This window comes from Cryptomeria japonica, chromosome 9, assembly GCF_030272615.1.
Source record: "Cryptomeria japonica chromosome 9, Sugi_1.0, whole genome shotgun sequence".
Lineage (NCBI taxonomy): Eukaryota > Viridiplantae > Streptophyta > Pinopsida > Cupressales > Cupressaceae > Cryptomeria > Cryptomeria japonica.
The window spans coordinates 367,309,713-367,326,150 of record NC_081413.1 but is presented as its reverse complement, the minus strand read 5'-3'; positions in this window follow the sequence as shown (position 1 = coordinate 367,326,150).

The window sequence follows — 16,438 nt, the reverse complement described above, 5'->3', positions numbered from 1 at the left end:
CAACCATCTATCAAATTCATTCATCCACTTAGGGCTTGGAAGACATTGAAGAACAATAGGAGATTACCGACTGAAGATTGGCTTGTACTCCTCCCTTGAGGGTTGGGTATGATTTCATGTTGTTTTCATGTCTTTACATAAGCTTCAATACATCATTTATTCATGCTTTAGATCACATTGCATCTTGATTTAGAGCATTTACATTATCATTTACAAGCAATTAGGGTTTACTTTCTAGGTTGCTCTAGTTTGCTTTCTTGCATTTTAGGACCTTGCACACACACTAGGTCTGCACACACAATACATTTTACAAAACAACTTGGCTATTCGTGGAGGTGGAAATCACCGAAGTGGGGGTTTGACTAAGGCAAAACCCTATATAGCTGCCCATACACCCTTTTTCAGATATCATTGCAGGTTTCGGGATTCAGACGATGCCGCGGGATACAGATCCGGAGAGAGAAGGTGGAGACAGCACTTTGTATCAAATTGCAGAGCAGAAGACTGGGACAGGGGCGCTGGGTGCCCTGGTCCTGCCAGGATAGGGGCGCTGGGCGCCCTAGTCCCTGGGACAGAGGCGCTGGGTGCCCTGGTCCTCCGGACAGACAGCTTGCAGACAGCTTTCTGACAGTGTTCCAGAGTGCAGAACAGCAGTTTCCGGTGCAGTTTTCAGGACAGTGGCGCCCACGCCCCCGTCCCGAACATTTTCAGTCTGATCTTGACTCTGGGTACACATCTGCATTCTTATTTCATCCTTGTATTTACAGTTGTTCATTGTTTAATCTCAATTCTACAATCTTGTTATTAGTTCATACTTGCATTTTGGGATTAGGGTTTGAACTTGCATTACTTGATCTTACAATTTCAACAAGGGAATAGAAATCCTAATAGATATCCCATGGCTCTCTCTTTCACAAAAAGAAGTAGCCAATTGTGCGATATCTCTAGGCTCTTTTGTATTCCGTAATGTGTGTCAAAAGGTAGGATTAGGGCATGTTAACCTAGTCTCGCTTTTTCCCCCACACAGACTGATATTATTTGGAGGTGACATTTCCATGATAGCCTTAACTTTTTCTAGAATCCACTTCAATTCCTTTCACTGAAACAATGTATCCTAAGAGCTTACCAGATGTAACCCCAAATGCACATTTCTTAGGATTTAATCTGAGTTTGAATTTTTCCATCTTGTCTAATATTGGACCTAGTTCTGATAGATGTGTTGATCTTTTCATAGATTTAACTAGAGTATCATCAACATAATCCTCCATGTTTTTGTGCATCATATCATGAAAAATTATTGTTACAGATCTTTGATAAGTAGCGCCTGCATTCTTTAAACTGAAGGGCATTACATTACAATAGAATGTTCCCCATGCATAGGTGAATGTTGTTTTCTCTTGATCCTTGGGTGCAATTTTGATTTGATTGTATCCATAAAAACCATCCATTAAAGAGTATATTTCATAGATAGAAGTCATGTCCATGATCATGTTTATGTTGGGTAGTGGAAAATCATCTTTTGGATAGGCTTTGTTTAAATCTATGAAATCAGTGCAAACACAGATTGATTTGTCAGGTTTAGAAACAGGTACAATATTAGATATCCACTCGGCATTATCAATTTCTCTGATGAATCCAACTTTTAGTAATTTTTCTAGCTCAGCCTCAACAAGTAATGCAACATGAAAATGCATTTTTTGGAGTTTTTGCTTAACAGGTTTAACTCCAGGAGTGATAGAAAGATGATACATTATGAGGTTAGGATCCAAACCCGACATATCAACATATGTCCATGCAAATTTGATCTTCTTTTTCATGAATAAATCAACAAATTCTTTTAGTTCTTCGACTAACAGGGATTGAGCTACATGTATGGTGTGCTAAGCTTCTTCTGTTCTAATGTTTACTGGCTATGTAGGTTCAATTATCACTAATGATCGCTCTTGAAAATGATCAGGTAAAATGTCAAGTATCTCACCTTCAAGATCCTCAGAGAGGTTTTCACCATTAGGTACATCCTTTATTTTTACTATTTTTTATTTTGACTCTACCATAGTGTGGTTTTCGCCATCATAACTCTTATTTTTCTTATTTTTTATATTTTTTCTACTAAGATACTTGACATTTGTTGCTATCATGTTCTCACTTTTTTCATTGTGGAAGAGTCCATTTGTTTAACTACATTAAGATAATAGGCTAATGTATAGTCATTGGCAAAGGTAGGTATATTCAAAGGTTGATCTTGGAGAGTACAATCAATTAGATTGGGATGCATCAGGGATAAAGATCTAATCAAGGGAATTCATGGTATTGCCATCACAACCTTGGACTAATAATTCAAGTTCTAGAAGACTACCTTGCATAAGCGTCTCAAGACCAGTAAGAGTTAGAACACGATTATCAAAGTTTACGTTAGTATTTAGGGACCTAACCCAACTGACCTACCACTAGCATCGTCTTCTAATTTGGAATGGACTATATATCATGGTTCTATAGTAACAAGTTTAGTAGACAAAGTTTCAACATTCATGATGAAGTAGTCATAGTTTGGTGTCGAGTAGGTAATGTCATAAATAGAGCTTATGTAAGACTGATCAGATTTAGAAGATGAAGCCTCTGACTCTTCTTCAAGTGGCTTAGTGAAAGTATGTATAGTTTCAATATCTACATCTTTGATGCTGCAAGTTCCTTCATGATTTGGTTCAATGATCACTTGTATTTGACATATCTATTGACATAACCTTGATGACTTTGTTAGTCTCTGTCATCTTTTCCATTCAGCTTCCTCTAGACTAATGACTGGTCCTACTTCTATAGCCTCCAATTCTTCATTTTTAGTCCCATACTTAATGCGTTGTATCCCATTAGAGGGAGATATAGTAGGTGAAGAATTTTCTTATGTTCTTTCTTTTTTTCAGCTGTTGTTCATAGTCTTCTTGTCTTTTTAGTTTGATTTCCTCTATTTCTTTTTCTAGTTTTAAGCGCACTATCTCTTGTGCTTCATCTATGATATCACTAGGTTCTTCAGGAGTTTCTTCAGTAGATGCATCTGATAGAGGCTCTAGACCCCATTCATACTCATTCGAGTCAATTTCTGAACCATCTACTTGCATTCTACTTGTGTATGTGACCAAAATGTTCAATGGTGCAAAAAATTCTTTAATTCCTTCCATTTCTTCTCCCATAAATTCTAGGACTTCTACTCCTTGTAGTGTTACGGCTGATATAGTTGGAACTTGACTACAAGTTGCTTCTTCTCTCTTAATTGCCAATTATTTTTTTTCTTTTTCATACTCTTCCTGAGTTTTTCTGAGTATTTATTTCCTATGATGTTGAAGGTGGTATCTTTGTCCTCCACTTAGACTGATGATGAGAAGTATGTTTTTGATCCAATGACTCTTCTAAATGGTATCCAAGTCTAGATTTATTATTTGTAGACTTAGTTTGTAGCTGAATAGGTTCAACAATACTTTCTTGACGCTTTCCCAGAGGACCAGTACCTCAATATCCCATTGATTGAATCATCTTATAGCCTGAACCATATTATTCAGGGGAAATCTCACAGTGTTTCACTTCTTTTTTTTCACTATATTCTTTGAAAATCCATTTGAGAGAAGCCTCCTCTTTTGTTTCATCTACAAGGTAAGTAGATAATTGTACAAAAATACCATCATAAATGACATTTGGAGTTGAAGTTAGCTGAGTATTTATTTCCTGTGATGTTGAAGGCAATATCTTTTTCCTCCACTTAGACTGATGATGAGAAGTATGTTTTTGATCCGATGACTCTTCTAAATGGTATCCAAGTCTAGCTTTATCATTTGTAGACTTAGTTTGTAGCTGAATAGGTTCAACAATACCTTCTTGACACTTTCCTAGAGGACCGGTACCTCAATATCCCATGCGTTGAATCATCTTATAGCCTAAACCATATTATTCAGGGGAAATCTCACAGTGTTGCACTTCTTAGTTTTCACTATCTTTTTTGAAAATCCATTTGAGAACAACCTCCTCTTTTGTTTCATTTGCAAGGGAAGTAGATAATTGTACAAAAATACCATCATAAATGACATTTGGCATTGAATTTTGTGGCATCATAGCCTCAGATGATTTTCCAGACCATCTTGGCGATGGAGGAAGAGACATTAGTGAAAGTATAGGTTCTATCTTGTATCCATCCATGCTAGTATCTATGATTTTTAATTTCTTTTCTAAATCTTTCATCAAAGTTTCTGAACTTTTAGTTGCAGAGGCTGCTCTGTTATGAGGAACAAAGGTATCAGTACATTGTTTTAATGCATTACAGGTGCAACTTGTAACAATAGGAATATTGACTTCAATTCAATTATAAGAAAATTTCAAGCACTAATGATAGGTAGATGGTATTTCTTGCATTTCATGAATACATGGCCTGCCCAACAATATGTTGTATGAAAGAGGAATATCAAGCACCTGAAAAATAATATCTCTTTCTACAGGTCCTACCCTGATCGGTAATAGTACCAAACCTTTAGAGGTTCTTTCTTCTTCATCATAAGATTTGATTGTTATTTTCTTTATTGGATCAATGATATGTTCAGAAAATCCCAACTATGTTAGTAGATTGTAGGTACAAATATTCAACCTAGCACCTCCATCTATCAAAACATGTTTGACTCGGTGTTTATGCATCATAGATTCAATGTGTAATAGTTGGTTGTGTGGGCGATTCAGTGAATTGTCATCTTCTTCAGAGAAGGTGAGGTAACGAGGTGAAGTCAGGTGACCCACCATAGATTGAAACCGATCTAAATCTAAATCTTTGGGGATATTAGTAGTGAGCAAAGCTTTGTCCAAGATCTCTCTATGAGTAGAAGAGATCTTAAGCAGATAAAAAATGGAGATTTGAGTGGTAGTACGTTTCAATTGTTTGACAATGCTATAACTAGGAGAGGATGATGAAGCCATCTGTTTAGATTTAGTTATGATTGTATCTATTTTTCTGTTTGAATAAGTCGATAGGTTTGATTTTGTTCGATCAGGAGTTGAGGAACTAGCTCCTTTGAGAGTAACCTTCTCTTGAGCGCGGTCACAACATTTGTAGTTTATGTTTTATTTTGTTTATCTTTGACTATGATCACGTTGTAATATTCAGATTGGGAAGATTCAATCATGTTGATCACATTGTCATTTTTAGCATAGGTGTAATTGACTTTGGCACCTCCCTTGGATTTTGAAAAATTACCTTGTTCATAAGCAGACAAGGGATCTTCAAAGGCTTTGTGATCAACATTAGTCATGTGATTTCCAACAACAATTTTGCCAGCATCGATGAGGTCTTGAATCTCATGTTTGAGTTTCATGCATTTGTTTGTTGTATGACCCTTGTTTCGATGATATTCACAGTACTCGTTTTCCCTCCACCATTTGGGTTTAACTTCTAGATCATATGGTCTAGAGTTGTCTGGCAATGTTATCAGATCATATGCCAATAAAGTCTTAAGAGATGATTCATACGATTCCTCCAAAGGAATGAAATCATGTTTAGGCTTTGAAAGCCAAGGTTTCTCTTTAAATCCCTCTTTTGATTTCTTCAGAGGATTTTCCACTGTAGTTTTAGCTACTTTGAGTGCTTGTGTGTTGCTAGCCAGATTAAATATTATGGGTTTTGATTTTGGTTTAACAGTGTCCACCACTCCATCATTAACAACATTTTTTTTGTTATCTTTGCCATATTTCTAGTATTTATTCTTCTCTTTGGAACTAGAGCTTTATTGTGTTTCTTTCCAGAGTGATATATCTCCTTTCTTTATAAACACATCTCCCATTTTGAGGGTACTATCTACCATTTTGTTGAATGAAGGGTACACTTGCATTTGGATATTGTATTTCAATTTAGGGATCAGGTTATTGACAAAAATGTCCATCTTCTTAGAATCTAGAATAGGTCATGAATATCTAGAGAACATCTTTCTCCAACATTGAAGAAAAGTGAGAAAAGGTTCTCCTATTTTTTGTTTGGTATTGCAAAGCTCGATCATAGTACTGGATGACAAATGTTATAGGAGTATTGTTGGAGAAACATTTCAACTAATTCCTCAAAATATTTGATTACCTTAGGTAGGCTTGAAAACCATTCCATAGCTTGTCCTCCTAAACTCCTTGAGAAAAGGTGTATGAGATATGTTTGTTCATGCATGAATTCCATACATAAAGCACAAAATTCTCTGACATGGTCTTGAGGATCTGCATTACAGTCATATTTGTCAAATGGGAATGGGCATATCGTATCCAAAGAATATTGCTTTGATGATTTATCCTTGTTTTTCATTTCTTTGATTTCAGTATGTAATTATTGTAATTGTTTATTTATCAGCGCTAATGGTGTCTCTTCCTCTTTAGCGATAAGGGTTTCAATGTTATATTCAGTAGCAAGTTTAGCGCCTTGTTTTGCTAGCTCTAGAAAATAATCTTCTTTTTCTCTAGCCATGATAATCTTCATCATTTTTCAAAAATCTTTATCCTTTTGAGAGCTATTTACAACAACTTCTATAGGTTTAGAGGCTTCAGACTTGCTAGATGAGGAATCACTGTCATTAGCATGGGTGTTGATATTGTCATAAGTATCATGTTTAGCAGCTTCTCTTTCTTGCCTTTCTCCAGACATGGTGGGACATAAGGGTTGATCAACAATTGGTATATTTGATGATGAAGGTTTGTTAGAGATGGGGTCTTCTACAAAGAATGGATTATTTTGTAATGAAAAAGATGATCCTTTACTTTTAGTAGCTTTCTTATGAGAACTTCTAGTTTGAGCAGGCATTTATGACTAATATGACCAACAACTAGATGTGATGAAGAAGTCAAGATCAAATTGAAGCTAGTTGTTCATTTAACGTAGTGATTGAGAAAGTGACTAAGACTCAATCTAGTTTCAGGAATGATCTATCATGTATAAGATGTGATCTAAGTAACTTGGTTTGATTTAGTTTGATAAGTAGCTGAAAGATGATCAACAAAATTGTGCAACACAACAACAGGGGTACACTATCGAGATTGTTTATGCGCATAATTATGATGACATGATTTATGCTCACTATAGACTGATTAGGTAAGTATGACAGTTCTGGAAAAGTGTGTAGATAGACAAGTTTCTGGACTGACAAAATCAAGAAATCGTACGACAAAGTTTTCAGACCCAGATGACAATTTAATAGTTTCTAGACAACATAGGTAGTTTCTCATATGAGTTGCTACCTAAACTCGAATGACAGTTTAGTGCTCTCCAAATGACAATCTGATGAGGAATATGATTATTCATATGACAGTTTGCCTAAGATCAGACAATAATTCTCTAGGACCATAATGACACTTCTGTAGACTCATACAATAATTCTGACAGGACCACATGATAAATTGAAAGGACCAATTAAGACTTGTACGACAACACGTATATAGCCAGATGATAATTCAATAAACTCGTATGATAGTGGACTAGACATTGACAAGATTCTGACATAGACAAAGTTTTGATGACTAATAGAGACCAAATTTTGAATAGGACAAAGTTTTGATGACTGATAGAGACCAGATTTTGACTAGGATAGAGTTTTGATCACTGAGTTTTTTGACGTTTTTGATTGTTTTGTCCAGTTTTAGTATTTCAGTTCTAGTTTCAGGGATGAAAACACAGTCAACACACAAGATGTAAAATGACTTCAAGCACAACACACTAACCCTATGAAAGTTGTCTTAGAGAAGAAACCCTTCGCTTGCAAACTCGAGTACACACCCAATAGCTAATTAGAATACGATCATTGAGTCTCACACAAAGGATTCTCAATGCCATATTAGCCAACTCCAAATGCTAATGGGGGCACAAAATGGAAAGTATCTTGGGAGAGTTACTATCTCTCTTGCACAAAGATTATCCCCCTTTCACAGGTGAATCGGGTAGCCTCTATCTTATAGTTCTTAGTCAGGAATTCCATTCAAAATTACCCCTTTAAGTCACACAAGCATGATTGAGGTCTATAGCTCGACAAGGTACCGAAACAAGCTATAGTCATGTAAACATGATTGAGACTAAAAGGCCCTACAAAATGTTTGATATGAGAGATCTCAAAGAAAAATCTCAAATAATCCCATCCTTTGAGACTTTAATCACCAGAGGCCTATTTAGTATAATGAGCTGGAATGCTCATGTCCAACTGTACTCACTTGGGTCATTCTCATAGGGTGATTACTTTTTCCCATTGTGACGGGCTCACAAAAGGTACACAAATCTCAAAACTTAGAAAAAGCTTCGAGGGTCTGGATTTTTGATTGTGTATGCAAACAAGAGCATACTCTCCTACCTCTTAGATTTTTCTTAAAACACAAAAGACGAATTTGTTCATTAACCAGATAGAAATTTAAGTGCCTAAAAAATGAATTTAAATAATATTCTAAGTTCACTTGAATCTCCTCAGGTAACCTACAAAAACAACAAATCAATAGTCATATTGTTTTTGTGCGATAGGCGTGTTCTTCAACAAATGTTCTGCAAAAACTGTTTAGGCTGTCAAAATCTCTTAGGCAAACAAATAACAAGCCAAGGTCAACATTAGTACCATAAAAATTCAACAAGAAAAACCCTAAAAATGTAGTCTATTTTAATACCAAAACCTAGAATACCATACGAGTATTCTCACCCAGCCATATGATAATTCACGATAGACTATACGATACTTGCAGTTTGTTGTTTGGGCCTTTGTGAAAACTTGTACGACTTTTTGCAGTCACTGTACAAAAAAAAATCTGAAAAATACAAGTTAATCTGCGAGACCGAAAGATGTAGTCTTCTGCCCCATGGTGGGTGCCAAAAATGTGTGTGAAAAGTGGAATAAAGTATCTGCAAGCTGTAAGAGACAACACTTCAATTAAGTCATTGCATGAATGGTTAGATAGATATAATCATGAATATAAAAAACCATAACAAATCAACCTATTGCCTTCTAAAATATGTGAGTATAGACTTGCTCTCAGATTTGTCTAAGCAATACTAGTGACTAGACTACACCAAGACGAATGATTTAATCTATATGAGCACAAGAATAAGCTAAATGGATGCAAGATTAAGCTATACATACAAGATTAAGCTAGATGAATGAATATTAAGCTAGATGAATGAAAGCAATAATGATTAAACTAAATATGCAAAAAGCTAAACTAAGATGCAATAATCTCAAATCATAATATCTTCAATGACTCCAGAGAAAAAATTGCATAACAACAATAAATCTCCAGGGTGTTTTGAATGAGAGATGAAGGTTGAATTTGTAGAGAGTCAAAAGAGAGACCAACGGTCAAGATCGATTAACAATGAGTAGTTGAGATTCCTCAAGAAAAAGCACAATCCTGGTTAATTGAAATAATGGAGAGATCAGATTCAGTTAATCTTGAGATAGATTCCAATTATAGCTTGATTGAATGCATTCAGATTATAAGTCTAAATTTGCATTGGAGATAAATTTAGTTGATTCCATGTACTTGAAATAAAAATAGGAGATTTCATGCACTTTTCTTTAATTTGCTCAAGATTTTTATTTAGAAAAAACCTTTTCAATGCAACTGAACCTCTTTCCCCAATTTAATTCAATTTAATTGCTTTTTGATTTTTCAAGTTATCTCAATTTTAGAAAAAGAAATATCTTAAGTTTGATTTCTTCTCTCAATTTAATTATTTTCTTTTGTTTTCAATTTAACTCTTTCTTTTGCAGATTAATTCCTCTTTTTTGTGATTAATCTATTTTTTGTAAATTAATTCCCTTTTTTTATGATTAAATGGCAAATTTATTAATTAATTAAATATGGTAGGATATTTAATTAATAAATAAGATAATTGATCAAAATGATTTACTTGGAATGATTTGATTAATTAAATAAATATTTAATTAATTAATATTGAGTGATTTATTTGCCATGTAACATTAATGATTGAAGAATTAATTAATTAGGCGCTCAAGGTTGATTTAATTGCCTTTGGTTAGGACCTTGGTGATGTTGTTGAGATTAAGGGCCCATGGTTTAGGTGACCATTTTTAAGGTATTACACCAAGATGTTAAAATCACACAATAGGAAGAATTATGTTGACTAATAGAAATAAATTACGCCTTCATTTTGTCTCAACCACTTATAGTTTTGAATTTTTTGTTGATAAAATCCTAGGATAGTTTTTTTTATAAAAGCAATGGAATGATTTTCCAATTTATTTTTTAGTGACAAGGATTTCAATTTTTTATTTTTATATTCATATCTTTATGCAAAGAAGTCCAGGTAATGATAGAAAGCTCAAATTTGACAATCTATAAACCTTAGATCTAGAATTCTAATATTTTCTTGTTTTCCTAGAGCATCTCAAATTCAAGTATTCTAGTCATCAATATTAAATTGACAATATCTCAAAGCAATGTCAAGTTACAATTGTTTACAAATTTCATGATTTAGATCAGTTATTAAATTAAATTGAAATTAAATATCATTTATTAAATTGAAATTGAAAAATATGTTTCAAGATTTTAATCAGAATCATTGACTCCTCCAACTTCTAACTTTTTATGCAAACTTAGTATCTAATCGTTGAAATATTTTCTTAATGATCTAAGTTGGCATTCCTCTCATAATATTATGTATAGTAAAATATCAATGTTTACTTTTAACTAGTAAGAAGGTGTTTATGATATGTTAAAACTAGTTGTTTCATCCTTACAATATACAAAATTGTACTTGCAATGCATAAATATTATCTTCTAGAGCTTGACAGCTTGTATCAAATAGATGATGATGATGGATGACTATACCGATAGCAGAAAGATGACATGATTAGTTATTTGTGTTGTCATTGATGGCAACCAGGGTCAACTGATGTTTAATAATTATTACAGTTGGTTTTCGGTGATTGACTTGTTGGCTAAGTGATTTGGTCTACTGGAGTAAGAGTTTGACAGTTTGATAGGGTTTACCGGCAAGGTTGTGAATTAGGACCTTAACTAGTAAAGAAGATAAGTTTTGATGAAATCGAGTGATTGGTGATGTTCGGTAACTTGTGGTTCGATACATAAGATTTTATGATGGATTTGAGTATGTAACTAGAACCGCATCCTATGATGGCTACTGGAAGGCATGTTTTGAATTTTTGATGAAGTTTTGCTAGGGTTTAAGAAGGGTTTACCAACCAGTAAAGAATTCTCTTAACCGATAATGATTTTTGGTTTGGCGGTGATCTACATCAAGTTCACGTGTTGATGTTAATGCAACACAAACTATGTGATATGTTTGAAAGATGTTTTGGTGCATTTCAAGAACAAATTTCTTAGGAATGTGCTAAGGGTTTGACTTTGTACCAGATCGACTTGTTGTGACGATTTATGATCATTCAATGATCGATATTGATTTGTAATTGATTGTAATGATCCATATGATGATTTGTAATGAGTTGTAAGGATCTGTGATGATGTATGTAGTAAGTCTTAGGCTTTTGATGCTGACCTAGTTGTTAAAGTTATCTATGTTGGTAAAGTTGATGTTTTGAAGTGTCGATGATTTTGAGAAGTGAGAGAAGTCGAACCGGTGTGTGTGAGAAGATCTACTAGAGTGATGCAAACTTAGAAATTAATTGGATCTGATCAAGTAAGCAGTTGTGTGCTAGACACAGATCATTCAATGTTGTTCTCTAACAATTAAAGTGGTTAAAATCCCTTAACTAGGTAGGTCCTAACATACCTCACATTTTAAAATCTCCTAACAGGGTGACTCAATATCTGAGTTCTAAATCCTCTTGCGAGGTTGATCCTAATAGATCAAATATTTTAATAGGGCTGAGGTAAATCCCTTAACCGAGTGACTCCTAATAGGGTCTTCTCCTAATAGGACATCATTGTAAGCTTCTAATCGGGCTTGGCTCCTAACAAGGCACATTCCAAAAGAGTGCAAAATATTTGTGGGTACAAATTCCCACCGTGGTTTTTCCCTATTTGGGTTTCCATATGAAAATCATGGTGTTCATGTGTGGAATCCTTTTCTTGTGATGTTCATGTTTTATTTTTGATAACTGATTAAGACAGTTTATGTTTATTTATCAGAGATCTTAAAGTGGTTACCGGTATTGATGATTATATGATTGATGAAGTATTATGATCAATTAATAAGTTGGTTTAAACATTGAATGTTTTCAGATATGAGATAAGTCTATTTTGGTGTTGAAAGTTTTAGTTTTTGTTAATATTGATTCACCCCCCTCTCAATATTAATTGGATCCTCTAGGATTAAAAATTGGTATCAGATTGGGTTTCTCCATATTAAGAATTTTTGCATTGATTGGGTTTTTCCTAACACTATCAGTGATTTGTTCCAATCTTGGAATTATCACTGGGCTAACCCCTTTTTGAGATCATTGTGGTAGTTATCTCTTCCTTACATTATGTGGGGTTTAAGGAAAGAAAGGAACAACCGTATCTTCAAGGACACTTCTCTCACCCAGGATGTTGTTTTCCAGAAAATTCAATGGGCTATTGTGGAGAACATTGGTCTCGTTAGGAATCCTTGCATTTCTACTAACCGCATGTAAAATCACATATTAAGTTCCTGGAATTTGAAGTATGTTGGTAGTCCTGAGCCCACTCAAAACAAAAGACTCGAAGCTAGATGGAACACTCCCCCACATGGTTGGCTCAAAGTCAACTTCTATGGTGCTGCAAAAGGCAATCCTGGTCCTACAAGATGTGGTGCTATCCTTAGAGATGAAAATGGTAACTGTAAATTATTGTTGTTCCTATAGGGAGTCAAACTAACCACAAGGCAAAAGCAATGGTGGCACTCCAAGGTATTCTCCTAGCCAAAAGATGGAATTGTCCCAATCTATAGATAGAAGGGGATTCTAATAACATCATCAAATGCCTAAAGGGAACCTCTAAGCCTTCATGGACTATCAATAACATAATAAAGGCTGCTAGAGACCTCATCAACACTTTTGAGAAATTCTTCATATCTCATATCTACTGTGAAGTTAATGGTTCTGTTGATTGGGCAACCAACATGGCGGTCATCCAAGACAAAATGATTACATGGAAGGGCAAAGAACACATCCCTAATGACGTCAGATCAATCATTTTTAAGGATCGATACAATAGTACAACAAAGATCATAAAAGGACAAAGTAATGATGAAACAGATTAAAAGGAGTTCTATGAGTAATAATAATAAGGTCAGTATCATTTATTGCAAGACTCACGCTATCACTTCCCATGCTTTTTGGGTATATTATTTGCCTAAAGCTCTCTGCAACTCTCGATCTGCTGCTCTGGTTTATGAAAAAATGGGAGGAAACTGACGCCGTTACAAACCCAACAACTGGAAGGAGTGGAAGCAAAAGGAGGTGGTCTGGAACATTTTGTAGAAGGGTGGGTTTTCAAAGTTTATGGAGAGGCTCCATGGGCGCAACACCATAGTTACTAAGTTCTTTTGTAAAAACTGGAGCAAGGGCACTCTAAAGATGGGAGATCAATCAATCTCCATAGATGAGGACCTCATTTCTCAGGTTACGGGTCTCCACAGGGAAGGAAGCAATTACTATAGAGATAGGAAATTGAGAAAGGAGGCCATTGAAAGATATCTTGAAATGGAAAAAGAGAAAAAGAGCCTAGTTAAGCTAAGTAAAACTTACTATCCTCCTAGGGCTTTTGTTAAACCATGGAGGGAGGTCTTATTTTCTATAATGTACTATTTAACTTTGGATGGTAGATTCACAAAAGTGTATGGCTACCATTTTGTTTTGCTAAACCATTTTAGGTATGATGAAAAAGTCAATATCCCTTATTTTCTGTTGTGCTCCATGAATGCTACCATCAAGGCCCACAAAGAAAACCCAAAGGGTGATACTGCCATGCATCAAGGCCTCATGGTTTTGATTTATGACCACCTCAAAGCCAACCGAATTTCCCACCCTCAGCATTCTATTTCAGAGTCAGAGGAGGAAGGGTCGAATTCTATTTTTTCTTTAGGTGCAGAGTCAGATAGTGATTCAATGAGTGAGTCTAAAGAGAGTCTGGATGATTTAGAAGCGAAAGCTGGTAAGAAAAGAAAACATGTGAGAACCAAGCCTTCCTCCTCAAAGAGAAAGAATAAATCTAAAGATAAAATTCTCCAAATTAGCTCCTCCTCAGAGGATTCTGAGAAGGAACCCCCATCTCCCCAGAAAAAGAAAAAGAAAATTTCTATTCAGACAAGGAAAAAATAGAAGAAACAGGATGCCAACATTACAGAGCTCAAGGAACAGGTGCAGAGAAAGAACCCAAACCTCGACTAGAATGTGGAGGAGGAGACCATTGGGGAAGGTTCTGAACAAAGAATCATAAAAGTTGGTAAAGTTACTATTTGAGACACCCAATATGGAAAAAGACAACATTGTTGAGAAATCTCCCTCCTCATGTCCTCCTCCAGAGGGTTTGAAAGGCTTTGTGGACACCATTGAATGGCTAATTTCCAGTTACAAGAAAGTTGTGGAGGATATTAAGAAGCTAAATAATAGAGTCCAAATTTTGGAGACTATTAGTTTTGGTGGAGGCAAGTCAATGGCAGAATAGGTTGAGGATCTGACTAAAATAGTTGCTAAAGCCGAAGAGATTAGAGACTCCTTTAACCCTAGGTTCAAGCAAATTGAGAAAGACTTGACTGAGAGGAAAAATAATGAGATTGGTATGGACCAAAGAATGGAGGAAACTGATAAAAAAGTCAACAAAATTGAAGAAAGCCTCAAGAGCATTACATAACAAAGCTTAAATATTCTGAAGGCTTCAGCTAGCAACACAAAAATCCTCATCAACAAAATGGAAGAGGAGAAGGATTCCCTAGAGATTGATCCTGATATTGATGGCATGGGAGAAGTGCAAGGACCTAGAACAAGGACCTGAGGTAAAAAGAAGGAGAAAAATCCAAACAAGGACCTGGAAGAATTCAAAGCTATCATGGAAAACTATGATCAGCTGGTGAATAAGGCGAAGGAGCTCCTTAAGTATTTTTAGTTGTACCATGTTTTCTTTGGTTTTTTTCTGCTCTGCTATTTTTTTCTTTTGTTGTCCTTTTGGTTGACTAGGTTTTTTCCAGTCTTTTTGTAAGTTGTTCCTAGCAGATCTGGCTACTTTTTGATGATCTCTTATTCGGATCCTTAAAACTTGTTTTTCTAATTAATCAGAACAATTGGTATTAGAGCGTTGGTCCTCTATGTGCAGAAAGCCTAACAACTTGAGGGAAAGATTCTATGAAAGATGATGAAGAAGGAGGGTCCCAAGTTTACCAAGGACAACTACTAGATATGGAGTGATCAGATGAAGATATACATTAAAGAAATGGGTTCACAGTATTGAAATCATGTGATAACCAAGTATGTTTCTCCTACTACTAGTTCCTTGACATCGGATGAGCTCAAAGAACATCAAGAAAACATTTAGGCTCTTGAAGCAATTGTAAGTACTTTCTTTGACTCTGAGTATATTGATGTTCATGGATTAGAAACTGCTAATGAGGTATGGGAGAAATTAAATTTAATCTATGGAGGAGACGAAAATGTACAAAGGGCAAAGGAAGAGAGTCTGAGAGGAAAATTTGATGATATGAAATGGTTGATGGTGAGAACGTAGCTCAATATGGACAAAGGATTAAGGAAGTTCTAGGTGGAATAAAGAGTGTCAGAAGTAAGATTGAAGATGATACTATTGTTAGTAAAATGCTTAGAACTCTTTTACCGCAGTATTCTATCAAAGTCTCTGCTATTCAAGAACTGAGATCCATTTCAAAAGATAAAGTTACTATTGATTCTTTAATTGGAAATTTAACTGCATTTGAACTTAACAGTTTTGATAATAGTGTTTCCAAACCTTCTAAATCATCCTTTAAGGATTTTGTAACCGGTACATCAGTAAGAAAAGGGAAAGATGTTTTTCATAATCATGACTATAGGTCTAGTCATGGCAATATTAGAGGTGATGGTGATGATGAAGATCATCTGATGGAACTTGAGGCATTACTGACTAGAATATTCCCTAGAGGAACAGGTAAATATAAAGGTAAATTACCCATGAAGTGTTTCTCTTGTAGTAAGACTAGACACATAGTTGCTAACTACCTTAACACTGACAAGAAAGATAAGTTTAGGAGATTCAAAGGAAAAAGCAAGAAACATTGTTATGTTGCAGTGGATGAAGGTGTGACCGATGATGAATCAAAAGAAGATGACAATGAGGAGATATTATTTGTTCTTGTGAAGGAGGATCTGACTGATGAGAAGGCTTTGGTGTCTCACATGGATAACAACGATGAATGGATAATAGATAGTGGTTACTCACACCACATGACTAGTGATAAAAGTAAGTTCTTATCCCTTGAAGAGTTTGATGGAGGTATTGTAAGATTTGGTAATAACTC